This window comes from Pan paniscus, chromosome 15 (genome assembly GCF_029289425.2).
Source record: "Pan paniscus chromosome 15, NHGRI_mPanPan1-v2.0_pri, whole genome shotgun sequence".
NCBI lineage: Eukaryota > Metazoa > Chordata > Mammalia > Primates > Hominidae > Pan > Pan paniscus.
Genome location: NC_073264.2, coordinates 105866967 through 105884138, shown reverse-complemented (window position 1 = coordinate 105884138; position 17172 = coordinate 105866967). Strand labels below are relative to the sequence as shown.

At 62.4% G+C, this 17172-nt stretch overlaps 1 protein-coding gene across 2 annotated transcripts in view; it reads right to left on the bottom strand.

The window, feature by feature from the left end:
- INF2 (inverted formin 2) overlaps nucleotides 1-11476 on the bottom strand; it is a 30191-nt gene extending 18715 nt beyond the window's left edge. For both annotated transcript variants that reach the window (XM_055098073.2, XM_055098072.2), the window contains exon 1: nucleotides 11281-11476. The gene's annotated coding sequence lies outside the window, so the exon portion shown is untranslated. The remainder of the gene's footprint in view (nucleotides 1-11280) is intronic.
- Nucleotides 11477-17172: the final 5696 nt, after the last annotated feature.

The following is a 17172-nucleotide window of genomic DNA, read 5'->3' as shown; positions in this document are numbered from 1 at the left end:
GAGGCTGCCTTATCTCACCCCAGGGCACTTCCCCCGCCCCAGTGGACAATATGGACAGGGAGATTCCAAACCTCAGGCATGCCTGGGGTGCCCACAGCGTCAGCAGCGTGGCTGGGGAGGAGGGGCGGCTCCCAGGTCTCCCCTGGGCCTCAGTCTGCCCATCTGCATGTGGGTAGGGGGCTCACACCAACAGGAAGACGGAAACCCTTGGCACTCAGGGTTTTACCAGGATTCAGTCGCAACAGGTCTGACTCCAGCCCTGGGAACACCCGGGTAGGTAACAGGCCCAGCCCAGAAGAGCCCCAACACGTGCCTTTCCCCAAAACAGAACAGCAGGACAGGCGGGTTGCACCTCTGACATCAGCTCCACGCCACCACATCCCCCCAGCCGCTGTCCCCAACCACAGACCCTGGGAACTGGCCTCGAAGGTCAGGGGCATCCCAGGCCCTCCTGCAACCATGTATGGCTTAGATCTTATATTTAGCGTCTGAGAACGGCAGCGTGGAGCCTCGGGGAGGGAGCTAGGGGGCCGGGCCTGGCAGGGACACGCTCTGAGCCTCCACCCCGGCCCAGCACTCGCCACCCTGGCCCTCGGCTTCCCACCACCTCCAAGGCAGGCACTTTATACCTCCCACAACAGGTGGGGAACTGGAGGCGGCTGGGTCCTAGAGAAGCTGGGTCTGTGCCCACAGTCCCACACCTGGGCACAGCTGGGCTGTGACTGGAGGTCCCACATGGCTTTGCTTCAAGTGCTGCCCAACCCGGTAAGTCAGGGGACCCCAGGCTGAAGGGCATTTGAGGTCACGGGAGCTGAGCGGGGTCGAGCACCCAAGCGCCTGCCTCCCCAGGAGGCTCTATTCCTCCCCTCCTGCCTTGGGAGAGTGTCCTGGAGCACCTGCCCTTGAGGTCTCAGGCCCACTCCCCAGCCTGGTCCACGACCAAGCCTGGTGTTTCCGGCAGTCCAGCCCCTACTCCCCGCACCGCCCCTCAGCCCTCCGCCTGTCCAACTGCCCCGGGGGGCCAGTGGGCTCCTTCCAGGAGGCAGCCTGACAGGTGTAAGCCAGAGTTCTGATCTGCATGTCCCCAGCTCGGGCCCTCACCAGCAGACCTTGGCCCAGTCACTCATCCTGCCTGGGCCTCAGTTTCTTCCTCCGCACCTCCAGCATCAGGCTGCCAGGAGCATCCTGAGAAGCTGTCCTTGGGATGTCCCTCCTCCCTGCAGGGGGTCCTGGTCTGGGCACTGTAGAACGGAGAGCCCGGAGCCCCCGGCCCACTGTGGTTTTAAGCCACCCTCCCAGGCCCGGCCCTCTTGGTCACCCAGTGGCCGTCCACTCACCCAGATGCGCAAGACCTTCCGGCCACCTCTGCCCACCCACTCTGGGCCCTGTCCTGGGCTGCTCCTCACGCTCCCCTGGCTTCTCATCGCTGCTGACCGCTGAGCTGCCAGAGACAGCCGGGTCCCTCCCAGGCAGCCTCAGGTCCCCAATGCCCCTCCTGGTGGCAGTAGGGTTGCTCCCACCACCATGAAGAGCCAGGCAGCCGGGCCTCTGCATATATTCCCACCCGCCTTGGCTGTTGCTGCCTAAAGAGGCCCCAGAACTGACCCTCCTTTCCTCCCCCGCCTCCATTGGCCGGAGTCCCTGTCCCCTTGGCACAGGCTGAGTGGACGGAGTTATGAACTCTCCCAGGCCCAGCCCCTGGCATCCAGAGTGTCCTCTCCAGCCAAGAGCCCCGGGGGTCCCTCCATGCAAAAAATCCTGACCTTTTAGAGACAAGCAGTGCCGCCGAGAGCCACCGTGCCCCAGGCCCCAGGGTGTCCCTGGACACAGAAGATGCTCCCTGACCTGAGTACTGCCCCTCTTGGCACTGCCCAGTGCTCCTTGCCCTGTGCAAGCCCCTGAAAGACCCCAGTCAAGAGGATCCCCCTTGGTCAGTGGGGTGGAGCCACGGTGGGAGGAAACTGGCCCTCCTGCCCATCAGGTTCCTATACCCCCGTGCCTGGGTGCCTGGCTCTGTGTCTGAGCTGCCCCAGCTGGCCGTGCCCCACCGGGTGCTGTCTGGGGGCAGTGAGTGTAACAGGGTCTCGCTGGGCTGCGGCCCGGCATAGACAGGGCTCCGGCTGAGGCCCCGGAGGCTGAGGCCCCGGAGGCTGAGGCCCCGGAGGCTGAGGCCAGAGCTGCTCTCCTCCTTCTGTGGTGCTGCCAAGGCTGCCCGATCTCACCCAGGCCCCCCGTCAGGCTCTACACCGGAGAATGTTCCAACTGCTTTTCAGCATGAGGCTGAACCTGCAAACACACCACGGCCAGACCATATATGCAGCACTCTGACCCGCAATCTGGCCACTGGCCCCAAATGGCTGGGACCTGGGTAATAACTGACAGCTTCTGTGATTTTTGTCTCATCTCATAGGAGCCCAAATTCCAGCCAGCAGCCTCTCTCAGGGCATCCCCGAGCCTTCCCTGTGTCTATAAAAAGCTTTCTATGTATAGAGTGAAGTATCCATATGAGAAAACCATGAGGCTTCCCACTCCCCCGCCCGCCTGTGAGTCTCTGCTAAACGCGGGTGGCCATGGCCGACTCCCTGCTACAGCGAGCTCTGCATAAACAGCCTTGCCTGTTCTCACTGGGGGGTGGTGTCCACTTCTGCAAGGATTCCAGAAGGAATCCACAGTTTACTGATCTCAGGGGCACGGGGCTATGGGGAACAATACGCTGGAAGGTGCCAGTGCCAACTGAGAAGGGAAGGGGGCGGGAGTCTCATTGCTGTGTGCCCCTGGGCAGGCTACCCTTCCCCTCTGCTCTCCATCTGGAAAGTGGGTTGGCGGGGCCACCAGCGCAGGAATGTGTCCTCAGAGCTCCCCAGCCCCGGCTGTAGGGCGTGGCCACCTCCCCACAGGCACAGGAATTTGCGTTCTTCGCAATCTTTTCTACAGCCGGCACCAGCTCTGGCTGAGGCAGGGCAGGACCATCCAGGCTCTGCAGGGCCCAGTACCCATGGCTCAGGCCAGACCCCATGCCTTGGACAGCAAAAGGGTCAGGGCACCAAGAAGGGGCGTCCCATCCACCTCCGCCCCCCCGGCAGTCCACCAGCACCAATGGAACTGCACAGGGCAGGGTCTTTTGCAGATGAAGACTCTGAGGTCTGAGGGGCTCACCCCACCCATTGCTAGTGGGACATCACCATGGTTCTTCAGTACTTGCTTTTGTCAACCAATAGCCTGGGGCTTCCAGAGGACAGGGCCATGCCTCTCCCCTGACTCTAGCTCTGGCAGGCAGGGTCCCCCTCTGGGCCTGGGCCTGGCCAGCCTGGTGTGGTGATGCCAGCACCTCCATCCGAATGCCTACATGCTAGGGCAGCTGCACTGACTCTCGGGAAGCCACCGGGCCACCGCCCCGCCTAGCAGTCAACAGTCAAGCTGAGTGTGTGGTGTGGGTGGGGACAGGGCCATGCTGGCCTTCACTAGACCTGCAGCCATGTGCCTAGCCCCTGCGGTGCAGACAGAAAACCAGAGCCAGGGAGTGTGGGCTCCTGAGGCAGGCCCAGCACCGAGCTGTGGAGAGTAGCTGGGGGCTCCTGCATGGGCCCACGGTTCTGAGCAGCACGCAGGCCAGGGTTAGGGTACCCAGGCTTGAATCCCAGCACGTGAGGGACCTGAGCCAGCCACTGAAGCCCCCAGGCCTCGGCTCCCTCACTTGCCTCCCAGGAGCCAGGCGAGGAGGGCCTTCCACAGCACAGTGTGGGGGGTCCCATGCCCTCGGCCAGCACCAATGGGCCTGGAGGCCCCCGCTGTGACATGTTCTGAGTCTGCCTGGGACAGCCCCCTCCCCTGTGAAGTCCCCAGTGGTAGGGAAGGGAGAGGTCTGCCTGGGTCCAGGCTCCCCACGAGGAACAGGCCAAGCCCTGAGCCTGGCAGCCCTGGGGTGGCAGGTACTGCCTACTGTGCCTGGGACCAAGGGGCTCTGGGGACCCTGAAGCAGTGGCGGGGGTAGGGCAGGCACTGGCTGGGCACATGAGTACCTGTGGGGGGCTGCTGCCTGGGAGTGGGCAGGCAGCTGTGGTGTCGCCCTTCTGGCACTGGCACAGGGCTGGGTGCTTCTGGGCCCTGAGCCAGCGTTGGTGGTGGGGGTGCAGGGAAGGAGCTTGTCTTCCACGGGGTGGGCGGGCAGAACGGCAGGAGAGGATTCCGGAACTAGGAGGCAGGGGCTGCCACACTGTATTTTTAGCTCCTCCGAGAGCCCCAATTTTTCCACTGCTTGGCAACCCATGGATCTCCAGGACTGCACGCGTTCCTGGCAGCACCCCGGGATTCTGGGCAGCCCAGGCCCTGCAGGGCGGTGGAGGCATCTGGAGCTGAACCTGCCCTACCATGACCCCCATTCCCCTCCCTCACACTCAGACTCCCAGCTCCTTTGAGCCTCCAGCATGTGTCACCTTCCCCACCAGGCCAACAGCCCCTTGAGGGACCTCTACTGACCTGGTGGCTCACCAACTGCCGGCAAGGCCCAGGGAGGGCCTGTGCACAGGGGGCCTCAAGGCAGGTGAGGATGGGGGTCCACCCACTGCCACCTGTCCAGGGGCATGGGGCGCACTGGGCCTTGGTGAGGGCTGGCTGTGTCCTCACTGTCACCTGGCCCGTCTCACACCCAAGAAGCACTCCAGCCCTCATGCCACCTGCAGTCCCCAAGATCTGGATGGAGTGCAAGGCTCCTGCCTCCAAAGCCCTCCAAGATCTTGAACTCCACTTGTTGTGCAAAGAGGGCCCCCGGGCCACTGTGAGGACCCACAGCAGGACAGAAGGGCCCCCTGGGAGCAGGTGGGCAGAAAGGCGCTCTCAGCAGCGTCATGATCAGAAGACAAAGATGGGAAGCAGGCCGCATGGTGATGGATTTCAATCACATGGTGGGTGCGATACCACCGGGACACCTGCCCAATCACTAACTGAAGCTGCATCTCGGATGAATATGGTCGTTTCATACTGAGGAAGAAAGCAAGCAAAATGATCAAAAGACAGCAACATCTCACAGAGGGAAGCTGGGCTCAGAGCGGTGGTAGCCCCTGCTTGGGTCACCCAGAGAGCAGAGCTGGGGGCCAGGGGTCCTTCATGGCACTCTGGCAAGTGTCGGTGGAGGTGGCTGGGGGGTCCGGGCTGGCCAACACTGAACGCCAGGGGACACCACTGGTCCGGGAGCCAGGCTACAGCTGGGCTCTCTGTGTCCCCAGGATCTGTGGCAGACAATGGGCCTGGGGGAGGTACATCTTCCTGGGTTAGGAACAGAGCCCTGTGGAAGCCACAGGGAGGAGGGTGACTCTGTAGGGGGGGTAGGGGGGATGCAGCAAACAGGAAATGCCCCGGCTCACTGGGAGGAGGGGTCACTGGGAGGAGAGTCGGCAAGCGCAGCCCAGGCAAGGGAGGACAGGAAGGGCGGAGGCCCCACGCCAGGAAGCCCAGCTCTCGCTTCCACCTGCACTGAGGGTGTGCAGGGCCTGGGTGGGTGGGCGGCTCGCCAGTCACCGAATGGGCCTTCTACAGGCCACAGTGTCTCCACTGCACAAACAGCAGGGCCAACGGGGTGCTCCCTGAGGGCCTGGTCACCTCTGGCGTTCTCAGGGGTCTGGGCTGGAGTCTGGGGGCCCAGGGAGAGGCATGGGGGGACGAGCGGCTACATTGGAAGTACTTCCTGAGCCTGAGGGCCTGCCAGCACCTACCATGGCTGTGGCTGGGAGTGACGTGTACAGATCTGTGGTTAGGGACTGGGAAGGGCACAGGGCCTGATCAGGCCCTGCAGGTGGCATGAGCCCAGGGCTGGCCTATCGCAGGCCCCAGACGTACCCTGCAGGGGGTCTGCTGGGCAATGAGGGCAGGTGGCCAGGAGCTCGTCACCAGAATCCTCCCACCTGGGTTTCCTCCCCCCAGACCAGACATACTCAGAGATGCCTCCTCCGAGGCCCCAGGTCCCTCCTCTGTCCTCAGAAAAAGCCTCTCTCAGCCTGGGAGGGGGAAGGGCAGCAGCTCATCAGAGCCAGGCCCCGGCTTCAGGGTTCAGGTCCTGATTGCTGTGTGCCTAGCTGGGCCCCAGGGTGTCCAGCCCCCACCCTGCCTGTGCCAGGACAAGACGGCTGCCCGCTGCCTGCCCACGAGCCAGGCTCCATGGTCCCTGCCCCCAGCCCACATCCCCACTAGCAGCTGCCTTCCCAGGAGCAGGGAGAACAAAGACAGATTGAGAGTGGGGGAGAGGCTGAGCCTGCGCACCCAGCGCGGCCAGGGGCTGCTGCCAGGGCCCAGGGTGGGGGAGGCTCTGATTCTGGGTGAGACTGGGCCCTGCCGCTGACCGGCCTGTGACCCATAGGACCTCCTGGTTCCTGTCCTCAAATGCGGATGACTGTGTCAATGCCAACCCCACAGCTTACTGACAGATCGACGAGATGCCACCTGTAATGCCAGTGCATAACCACGCACTGACCGCCCGCCTTCCCACTCAGCCCACCTCCTGTTTGGCGGCTGGGACGGAGCTAGGACGTTGCATGAGTCTTCCCAGCCCCTGCTCAGCGTCTCTTGACCTCTGCTCCAGGCAGCCAGTGCCAGGGAGCCCGTCAGGCCCAACTGGGCAAACAAGATCCTCAGCGTGGGTGCAACATGCCGCTTGGCAATGCTTGCTGGGACACGAGGGTGCCAGGGGCCTGGGACAGCCAGGCCCATTCTGGACTCAGTTTTCTCATCTGTAAAATGGCCAGGATGTTCTCCAGGGCCCCGTAGCTCTGACCTCGGTTGGCTGAGCCAGCACCGCCCGTGTGGCCCCTCCTGGGTCCGGCCCATGGCTCTGCCAGCTCCTGCAGGCAGCCCCTCACTGTTGGGCCTGCACCTCCACAGCCTGGCCTGGCCCAGGGAAGGGGCAGCCCGGGGGGCCCTCTGCACATGGAAGCATAGGCAGGGGCCCTGGGTGTCCCCAAGGGGCTCCCGTTCTCAGGCCACTCATGTCTGTGCACAAGGTGGAAGCAGAGGCAGGTGGGGACAGGTGGCTACTCCCTCACCCCCACCCTGTGTCCTCCTCCCAGCGTAGGCTGGGTGCAGGCGACAGTCTGAGCTGTGCCTGGAGCAGGAACAGGGACCCGGGGGCACAGAGGGTGGGGCAGGCAGGCTGCACACCGAGGCCATGTCCCAGGGCCTGCAAGGACCCAGGTACAGATGGGGAGATGGAGGCCAGTGGGATGCTGGCCCTCCTCGCACAGCTGGCCACGTCCACCCCCGACCCGGCGAGGGCCAGGACAGCTCAGGCACGAACAAACCCCTGCACCACTGGCCATGCCCACTGGGACTCCATGCGTGTTGGGCAGCTGGCCACTCGCTGGGCAGAGCGAGGGGCTGGGGCTGGCCTCTGCCCACAGCAGCTGAATGGGGGCTTGGAGATGATACAGAAAAGCCACTACGCAGGGCTGTGTGCTCAGCGGCCACTGCTTCCCTCTCCCTCCCTCCTCAACTGTGCCCTGGGTTAGCCTCAAAGCTAGGCTTTGACACTAGCCCTCATCTGCAAAATGGGAAGCAGACAGCCTGCCCTCCGCCCCCAGTGTGGCTCCTGGTTGAGTTCTGGCCCACCAAGGGCTGCCTGGGGGCCTCTGCCTTCCCTGTGAGGGGGGCCCGGGGCAGAGCCCTGTAACAGTAGGACAGCCCTCCAATCCACCGCACCCCCTCCCCCACCCCACCTCTCCCACTTTGGACCTTGGGGTGCTCAGACTGTGTCCAGGTCACAGGAAGCAGGTGGGGTGGTATAACGCTGTCACAGCGCGGGAGCACGGGGTCCCTGCCCAGGGCACCAGGGCCAGGTGCCTTGGCAGCATCTTCCCATGTCCCTCTGACCCTGCAAAGGCCTTGATCGGCGGCCAGGAGCCTGGCCAGGCCTCCAGTGGTGCCCATCTGCTCCTTCTGGGTCTCCATGCCATTTCCAACAGACAGAGGTTGGGGCTGAGGGAGACGGAGGGTGCCCCAGCCACGGCCAGTCACCCTTCTGGGGTGAGAACAGGAGTGAACTGAGGGCACAGAGGCTCGGGGCGGCCCAGCCTGGCCCTTCTCTCGGGACTCTCCTGGCCCCTCTCTCTCCCTCCCTGCTGCCTCTGGGAAAAGCTGCAGGCGAAAGAGGAAAGCAGCCTTGGCCCTTGCCCGTGGCCATTGGCGTGGCAAGGTCCTCAGGGCCTTCACGCTAGTCATCCCATCCGGGCTGTGACCACACTGGTCATTCCACCCAGGCTGTGACCACACTGGTCATTCCACCCAGGCTGTGACCCAGGCCGACTGGCTGGGAGGGCTCCGGGGTCCAGGCTGGCCCTTGGGCAGTTGTCTGTCTGCACGGGCTGCTCTGGAGTGACACAGGTGGTTGCCTGGAGGGCGGGCCTATTCCTGCCCCACCAACCCCCGAGTTTGGAGGCCCGGTAATGGCTACTTGACCAGGACAGGCCTGTCCTATTCCCAGAGTGGCAGTGCCAGCACCCTGAGCCTACCCCAGTGGTAGCAACAAGGGCTGGGGGGCCTCGGCCTCCAGCTACTCTGTGGGGCCAGCCCATTTGCACCCTGACCCCCAGTAAGTGCCCTGTACCTGCCTGGCACCGTGCTGAGCGGGGCTGGGCTCCAGGCTCTGGGCACAAGGGCAGATGCACACAGTAGGGGCTTTATCAGCACCTCCTGGCAGAATGGATGGCACTGAGTGTAAAATGGCACCGACTGTCCCCCGCCTCACCTGTGAAATGAACGCTCCCACAGGACCCACGCCACACTGGGAGGGATGAGGGTGGGAGACCGTGCGGAGGGACTCCGCAGGCTGGCTCATTCCTTTCCTCCTCCCCCACTCACCCAGCACACAGACCCTGCCCAGGCTGGCGTGAATGGTGAGTGGATAGGCCCGGCCTGAGGCTGGCCCTCGGGGACTGACATGAGCCCTCAGAGGGGCGACCCTAAGCAACCCCCGTGGTTCCTTATTTAATTACAGCTTAGAAAGGGCTGTGAGAGAGGACGGCCCCTCAGGAAAGGACAGGCACCACCAGTCTGCCCTGCTCTCCTGGCCTGGTGGTCGCCAGGGTATACCGGCACTGGGCTGGGGGGCAGCTGTGTGAGCAGACCCCACCCCAGCTCAGGACTCAGGCTGTCTGGGTGCTCAGAGGCAGACCAGGCAGGACTCTCCCTCCTAGGGTGAGGCTGGCAGGAGTGGAAGTCTCTCTAACAGGGGGCCAGGTGGTTGGACCCTGCTCACCCCTCCAGCGACGGGGAGCCCGTGCCCCTGCCCTCTCTCCTTCCCACCGTTGGTAGAACTTAGTCTTTGACTTTAGGTGTCCACTAGGCCTGGGTCTGCTGTGGCCCCTGGGGACTACCCGCCAGAGACTGGCTCCTATGTGGCCTCCACCTCCCCGCCTTCCCATCCACCATCCTGAAAACAGAGGTGGGTGTGCCTTCTCCAATGTAATGTGTCCACTGGGCCATGAACCACACACCTATCAGACACCTGCTGTTTGCAAGATGGAGGTAGGGGAGGGGCTGGCAGCAGGGAGTCAGGTCTCATTCCTGACTACAGGGAAATTTGACCTCCAGGCACCAGCAAAAAGCCAGGGGCTTGAGCTTACTTCACTGTCCCCGTCCAGAGCTGGGCCAGCTGCGTCCTGCCCCACACCCACAGGCAGCACCGCATCACTTTCCAGTCACCACCCACCCCTCCCGCAGCCTGCACGAACCCTATAACTTTTCCAACCCAGGAAGTAACTGCACTTTGATGGAAGGCGCAGAATCTATTTCAGGTAGGAGCTTCCACGTCCCCACATGTGCAGTGTGTGTCATTCGCTTGACAGCCGTCAGCTCCTCCACAAAGTGGGCGCTCACCTGAAGGTTAACTCAGGAGCCCTGGCTGTGGAGGCTACAGTCGCACCTGGCCACTTGGTCCGTCCCCACTAGCGACATCCCCTTTGCCGGGCTGCAGGGCCCATGACAGTCCAGGGATGGGAGGGCAGGGCCTGGGCAGGGGTCAGCTCCCTCAGGTTCCAGGAGGGCCCACTGCACCAACCTGGCTTTTAGAACAGAAAATTGCTGCTGCCCTGGTAGGGGTGGGAGCAGTGTGAGGTCTCAGACCCCAGGCCTGGAACCCAATGCTACTATTTGCTGCACTGGGGGCTGAGCACCGACACCCCAAAAGCCCCTGGCTGGGTGGCACCCTCGGGGTCTGAGGCACTGCTCTGGGACCCCACCTTCCCAGTGCAGGGCGGCAGGGAGCAGGTCCCAGCCTGAGCTGCTGTCCCACCCTTCAGAGTGCAAATGTGGAAACTGAGGCCCGAAGAGGGCAAGTATCCTGCTCCATTCCAGTGCCAGACGGAGGGGCAGGGCTGGCAGTAAGGGAATTTCCTACGTCCAGCGCCTTCTGGGTGTGCCTGACCTCTGGCCCGGTTCCTGGGTTCCTGGTTCCCTGCCTGGGCAGGGTCTCTGCCTCTCTGCCTCCTGGTGTGTCCAGCTGGAGTGGGCAATAATGCTGTGGTCACAGCTGAGCTGCGGGAGCCCTGGGTGGGGAGCTTGAGCCCCAGAAGGCCCAGACAGACAGACCACCCCCCACGCCTGTGCTCCCCAGGGGGGACTGGGGGCGGTCAGGGACACAGCTGGTCACCCCGCCTTCCCCTCCTTAGTCATGGTCACTCCTGGGGCGACTCCCCAGTTAGAGGGTTGACGGGTGGGTCTGGGGACGTACAGGGATTGGATCCTACCCCACCCAAAAGGAACAGAGAGCTGTGATGGAGGCTGATTCCCCTAAGCCTGCCAGCGGTTGCGGGGTGGGAAGGGCTCCCTGTGCGCCCACCTGCGCGTGGGCAGCTGGAAGCCAAGCAGTCAGGGTGGGGCCGCAGGCCGGCGCGCACCTCGGGGTGCCACCCGGGTGGCGGACCCGAAGTTGAAGTTTATTTTCCCAACTGTGGCTGATTCATGGTCAGGATGTGGCAGCCGCGAGGCGCGGAAATCCCGCCTGCCCTGGGAGTAGGCCCGGCCGACCCTGGGCCCACCACTCTGCGGCCAGTGCGCGCTCGGGCGGTGCCTCGGCGCGGAGGACCATAGTCCCGAGCGGGGCGCGCGGAGCCGGGGGGGCCAGGGGCGCCCTGGGGTCCCCGCCCGGGAACTGTACCCTGCGCCGCGGGATCGCCCGCCGCCACCTGGGCACACACGCCGCAGCCCGGAACCTCACTCCTGGACCCAAGCACGCCCCTGCCTCCTCCCGGACTCAGTTTCCCCTGAGGCTCCAAGCGGACCCCGAGGCCAAGGACTTACCCGGTGAGGCAACGGCCAGAGGGCGGTGGTGCGGCCGGCGCTCCGTCCGGGGCCGGGTCAGGGGCTGCGGGCAGCCGGCGCCCACTGCGGCGCTCCGCAAGGCTCGGACGGTGGCTCCTGGCGGGCGCGAGGCGGGCGGGGCGGGCGGGAGGAAGAGGAGGTGCCGCCCCGCCCGTCAGCGGCCACGTGGGGAGCGAGCGCGGGCCGGGGGCGGGGCCTGGGGGGGGAGGTGGGTGGCTGGGGGTGGCCCCGCCCACTGTGGCCGGTCCCTGAGGGCGCTTTAAGGGGTCTCCCCACTCCCGTGAATACCCTGGCCGCCCCCTCGCGGTCCCTGCTGGCCTGGCTCCTGGTGGGCGGAGATGGCGGTGGGACGCGCAGAGAGGGGCCGTCCCCCGCCTCAGCCCCCACTGTCCGCCCCGTCCCTGCCCTCCACCGCCTTCCGTCCACCTACACCCCCATCCTCCCGGTGGGACTGGCTTCCCAGGCGCCGCTCATCTCTCTCTGCCCCGGCCCGGCCCGGGACTCCTGTTCCAGCCAGCCGGATCCGGAGTCCCCGCGTTCGGGGATCCCTCGGCAGAGATGGCTCTTCCCAAGCTTTGGGGAGAGAGAGCCTACCCATCAACCAGGCCACCCACGTGGCCTCCTCTCCGCAGCCCTGCCTGACCCCCTTCCACCCTTGATGGGGTCTCGGCGGTCTTGGGCAGCCGCACTTCGCCGGTTGGTGGAGGCAGCTGCATGAGGGCCGCGGAGGTGTCGCAATGGGGTGGGTTTTCTCTGCCACCCCTCTGCTGTCCGGCCTCATCTGTCTCCTAGATTGAGGGGGGCACCCATCCCCCCACCGCCGGCATTGACCAGCATGGGGCGTGCCCATAGTCGGCTCTGAAAGCCAGCCTGGTTGGATGAGAGCCAGACCCCAGCTCTGGAAGTCCCTTCTGACGTCTGACCCTCAGTCAGAGCTGCAGGAAGCAGCGCACCAGGCCTGGGGTTTGGGGGCCACTGGCAGCTAGAGGGAGGGCAGAGGAAGGCAGGCCTGGGGGAGCCCCCGTGTGACGTGTGACAGAGCAGACACAACCCCTGCCCTGAGAACCGGCCTCAGGCTCGGATATGACTCTGTGGAGCCTCAGTTTCCCCATCTGTAAAATAGAATAAGTACCCGTAAGGGCTGTATGAGGGTCAAGAACATGCGGATAAAGTGTCTCCACTGGGAGTCCTGACATCTCTCTCCGGAGGGCCTGCCGTGTGGGCCGTGGCGGCCAGGGCTCAGGGTGAGGGCGAGGGGAGAGAAAAGGGCTCCTGAATGGCTTCCCAGCCCCGATGCAGCTTCTGCTTTGAGGCCAACTGCGTGTCCTTTGGCTTTGGTGTGCCTCCGCTCCGGTGGGGATAAGCGCCGAATCGCAGGCTGCGTCTGTCTGCTCCCTGTGCGGACCTTGCCCTGCCCAGCAGCCCCAGCCCCGGAAGTTTGCTGGCTCAGCCCCAGTGCAGGAGCAGCTGCAGGCAACAGCCCCGGGTGTGCCTGAGGAGCCAGCCAAGGCAGGCGCTCACTGGACACCCTCCAACCTGGGCGGCGGCTGCTCCTAGACAGGCACTCTGCGATTCTTGGAATGCACCTGGAAGGCCGGCCTCCGGCCCTCCACACCGGGCTCCAGGGCCCCGTCCAGAGCAGGAGGCCTTCCTGCCCTCCCTCAAGCTGGGCTTTGGGTCTCCTGGTGCACTCCTGGACCCGAGCATTGGTGCCTGCCCTGGTACCACCTGAGGGTGGGGTGGAGGGCACGGGCGGGGCTGACTCATCTGCGTTGGGAGCTGATGCCTGGCAGCGGTGCGGGCCAGTGGGTGTGTTTGTTGATCCAGTGAATGGAGGAATGTGAGGAGGTGGGTGGGGAGTGAGCTTTGACCTGCAGCCCCCTCCCCTGTCCACCTGCCTGGGGGAAAGTCAGAGTCCTGAGCCTCACTCAGAGGCTGCAGCAGGAGGTCAGGTGTGGGCGAGGGGTCCACCTTTCCTGCTCTGATGGGGGAGGGAGGCCCAGCGCCCCCAGGGCCGCTCCTGCCTGGGGCCGTCTCCCTTGCACCCAGTCATGCTTCCGAGCTGCACACCTGGTCCAGAGAGGCCAGCACAGGCCGGAGCAGGGTGAAGAAGGTGGGGTGAATGTGATTTAGTTGGAGAGAGGTTGGAGAAGTCCCTGGGGTCGGCAGGGAGTGCAGAGGAGGGCTTTGGGCCCTGATTAAGTGTGTCTGTGTGTGTGTGTGTGTGTGTGTGTGTGTGTGTGTGGAGTGGAGGCCGAGGTCAGAGGTCTGGGAGGGTGGAAATGTGGACACTGAAAGGGGGTTTTCCGTCAGGCTTGAACCCACCATGCCTGGGGCAGCAGGGTTCAACCCGGCTTGAGCACTGATTTTCTGAGACATACAGAGGCCCCCTCCTCTTCTCCTTCAGTGGCTCACCCTCAACCCTCTGCACCTCCAGCGCTCCCAGACTCCATCCCGGCCCTATTCTGAGCTTGCTTCCTGGCCCTGGGGTTGAAGAGAGGACCGATTTGGCCTCAGAAACACACCACCTGCAGCCACTGCCTGCGGCTTCCGGAGCTGCTTCCTGGAAGCCATGGCCTGCCTGGAGCCTCACCTCCTGGGTGTCGGTCCTTCCTCGGAGCCTGGTACACAAGTGCTGGCCCCCAGCTGCAGGTACCCAGATGCCTGAGAACAGGGTCGTGCAGGTACAGGCTGGTACTGTGACACACCCAGGCGGAGCCACATGTTCCTGGCCACTGGCACAGAGTGCAAGAGTGGCCCTGCCACTGTAGGCCTGTGGAGAGCTTGCCTCTGCCTCTTGCTGGAAGATTGGGATGAGGGGAGAGCAGGCCTTGGCACCGACAGCTTGAGTTCTGCTAGAAACAGGCAGGCAGGCGTGGGCGTTCTGAGAGAAATCCTCCCAGCCTGATGTTGGCGCCGCCGTGCAGTCAGGACAGCCCTGCATGCAGCAGGCGGCCACTTGCAGGCCCAGAAGGGCTTCCTGGGGTCCACCTGAGCAGCAGCCTGGCCATGGGTTCATTTCCTTCATCAGTTCAGCACCCAGAATGCTTTTTATCTTTTTTCCCCTTTTGAGATTTTATTTTGCGTCCTACTGTGGTGCCCTGAGATGATCTCTGACATTGTTACAGAATGAAGTAAGTGAAAACACGCCTGCTCACCCGTGTCCACCCACCTTGCCCACCTATGTACCCATTCACCCATTCATCCATCCATTCCCACACACACCCACACTTCATCCGTCCGTTCACCCACCTACCCACCCATTCACCCACCCACCCTCATCCATCCATCTGCCTATCCATTCATCCATCCACCCACCCATCTGTCCATCCACTTATCCATACACCTACCCATCCACCTACTCACCCTTAATCCACTCATCCACCCATCCACCCACCTACCCACCCATTCATCCACCCACCCTTATCCATCCATCTGCCCATCCATTCATCTATCCACCCACGCACCTATCCACTCACACATCCATCCACCTACCCATCCACCCATCCACCTACCCACCTATCATCCACTCATCCATCCATCTGCCCATCCCTTCATCCATCTACCCATCCACCTACCCATCATCCACTCATCCACCCATCTAACCACCTACCCACCGATTGATCCACCCACCCTCATCCATCCATCTGCCCATCTATTTGTCCATCCACCCACCCACCTACCCACCCACCTATCCATCCACCCATCCACCTACCCACCTATCATCCACTCATCCATCCATCTGCCCATCCCTTCATCCATCTACCCATCCACCTACCCATCATCCACTCATCCACCCATCTAACCACCTACCCACCGATTGATCCACCCACCCTCATCCATCCATCTGCCCATCTATTTGTCCATCCACCCACCCACCTACCCACCCACCTATCCATCCACCTACCCATCCATCCATCCACCTACCCACCCATCATCCACTCATGCACCCATCCCCCCACCTACCCACCCATTCATCCACTCATCCACCCACCCTCATCCATTCATCTGCCCATTCATTCATCCGTCCACCCACCCATCCATCCATCCACCCACCATCCACTTACCCATCGGCCTACCCACCCATCATGCACTCATCCACCCATCCACCCACCTACCCACCCATTCATCCACCTATCCACCCACCCTTATCCATCCATCTGCCCATCCATTCATCCATCCACCCACCCACCTATCCACCAACACATCCATCTACCTACTCATCCACCCATCCACCTACCCAGCCATCATCCACTCATCCACCCATCCCCCCACCTACCCACCCATTCATCCACCCATCCACCCACCCACCCACCCTTTCATCCACCCATCCACCCACTCACCCTTCCAGCTGTGGCACCTTGGGCAGCTGTTCTGCTCTATGCTTGCTGACAAGGACACAACCGCCCCCAGTCACCTCCAGCCAGGTCCTTCCTCCCACATCCCTGCCCCTCCCTTGGCTTTTTGCTCTGTAGCTGGCAGCTTTGCCTGCTGGGGCTTCAGCAGCCCCTTGTGGAGCCTCTCAGCATTTTGCAAGCTTCTCTTGCATTTCTCAGTTCAAACTCCAAGAGCACCTGAGTCAGCCTGTCTGTGTCTGGCTGCAGGAGGTAGACATTGGTCAGGGCTTATCCCTGGTCTGAGGAGGGAAGGCAAGAGCTGGGACCAGGCTGCTGCTCTTAGAAGGGACGGTGGGTGGGGCAGTCAGTCAGGGGCTTGTGTCAGGCAGGAAGCTCTGTCCTCTTCATTTGAATATTGCACACACATACAGTAGAATCTCATTATTTACAGATTCTGTACTTGCAAATTTGCCTACTCGCTAAAATGTGTTTGTAAACCTAAAACCAGTACTTGCTTAAGAACAGTCTGCATCTCTTGAAAATGAGATAAAATAAGATCAATACTTGCTTCTGAGGTGATGTGTCCTATGGAGAAAATACATGTGTTGGACAGGCTCTGTACAGGCATGAGTTGTAGTGCTCTTGGCCGGGAGTTTAGTGACATATATTAACAGAAACACATAAATAACTCTATTGTGTACTGATTGGTTGCTGAAAAGGCTGGAGCAGAGGCTCGTAGGAACCGGCCCTCTATTTCCCTTAGGAGCAGAGGTTCGGCATTCACTGTGTCAAGTGTTTGTAGCCATATCATGGAACACAGGACTCGCTGTCACAGATCGAGCTGCTGCATGGCATGCATGAGGTGCCCAGAGCTTGGGTCTACCACACCAAGAGTTTTTACATTCATAGAAAGCCACGTAACTACCACCACCCATAGCAAACTCTGCAACACCTCCAGGGCCCAGAAAGTTCCATTGCATGGCCCCCTCCATGGGCACCTGCCAAAGCTAACTGCTTTTCTCCTCTCTGCCACCATAGATCCGTCATTCTAGGATTGCGTGTAAATGTCAACCTTTGTGTCTGGCTTCTTTCGCTCCACAGTCTCTGAGACTCATCCACGCGGTGGTGTGCATCGTTCACTCATGTTTCTTGATTTCTATGAAATATTTCGTTGCACAAACCTATCCGCTGAAAGCTGAGGTGCAGAGGCCGGGTGCTGGCAGAGCTGGTGGGCCTCCTTCGGGCACCTCGCTGAGCAGGCTAAGCCAGTGCTGGCCCTCGGGAGATGCAGTCCACCTCCCTGCTGACCTCCAGTGAGCCCTCGAGCTGTCCCTCCCCTCCCCAGCCTCCTTCTCAGTTGCCTCAGTTGTCTGGTGGGAGTCCAGATGGGATGCGTGCTGTTTCCTGTGGCGGCACGCAGGTTACTTGCACGATGGGGAGAGCCGCTCAGCTTTGAACTGTCTTATGTCGGGGGTCCGTGCCATCTTTTGCTTAAAGAAGGGGTTCTCCAGCTAACGAGGTGAGAAGACACTGG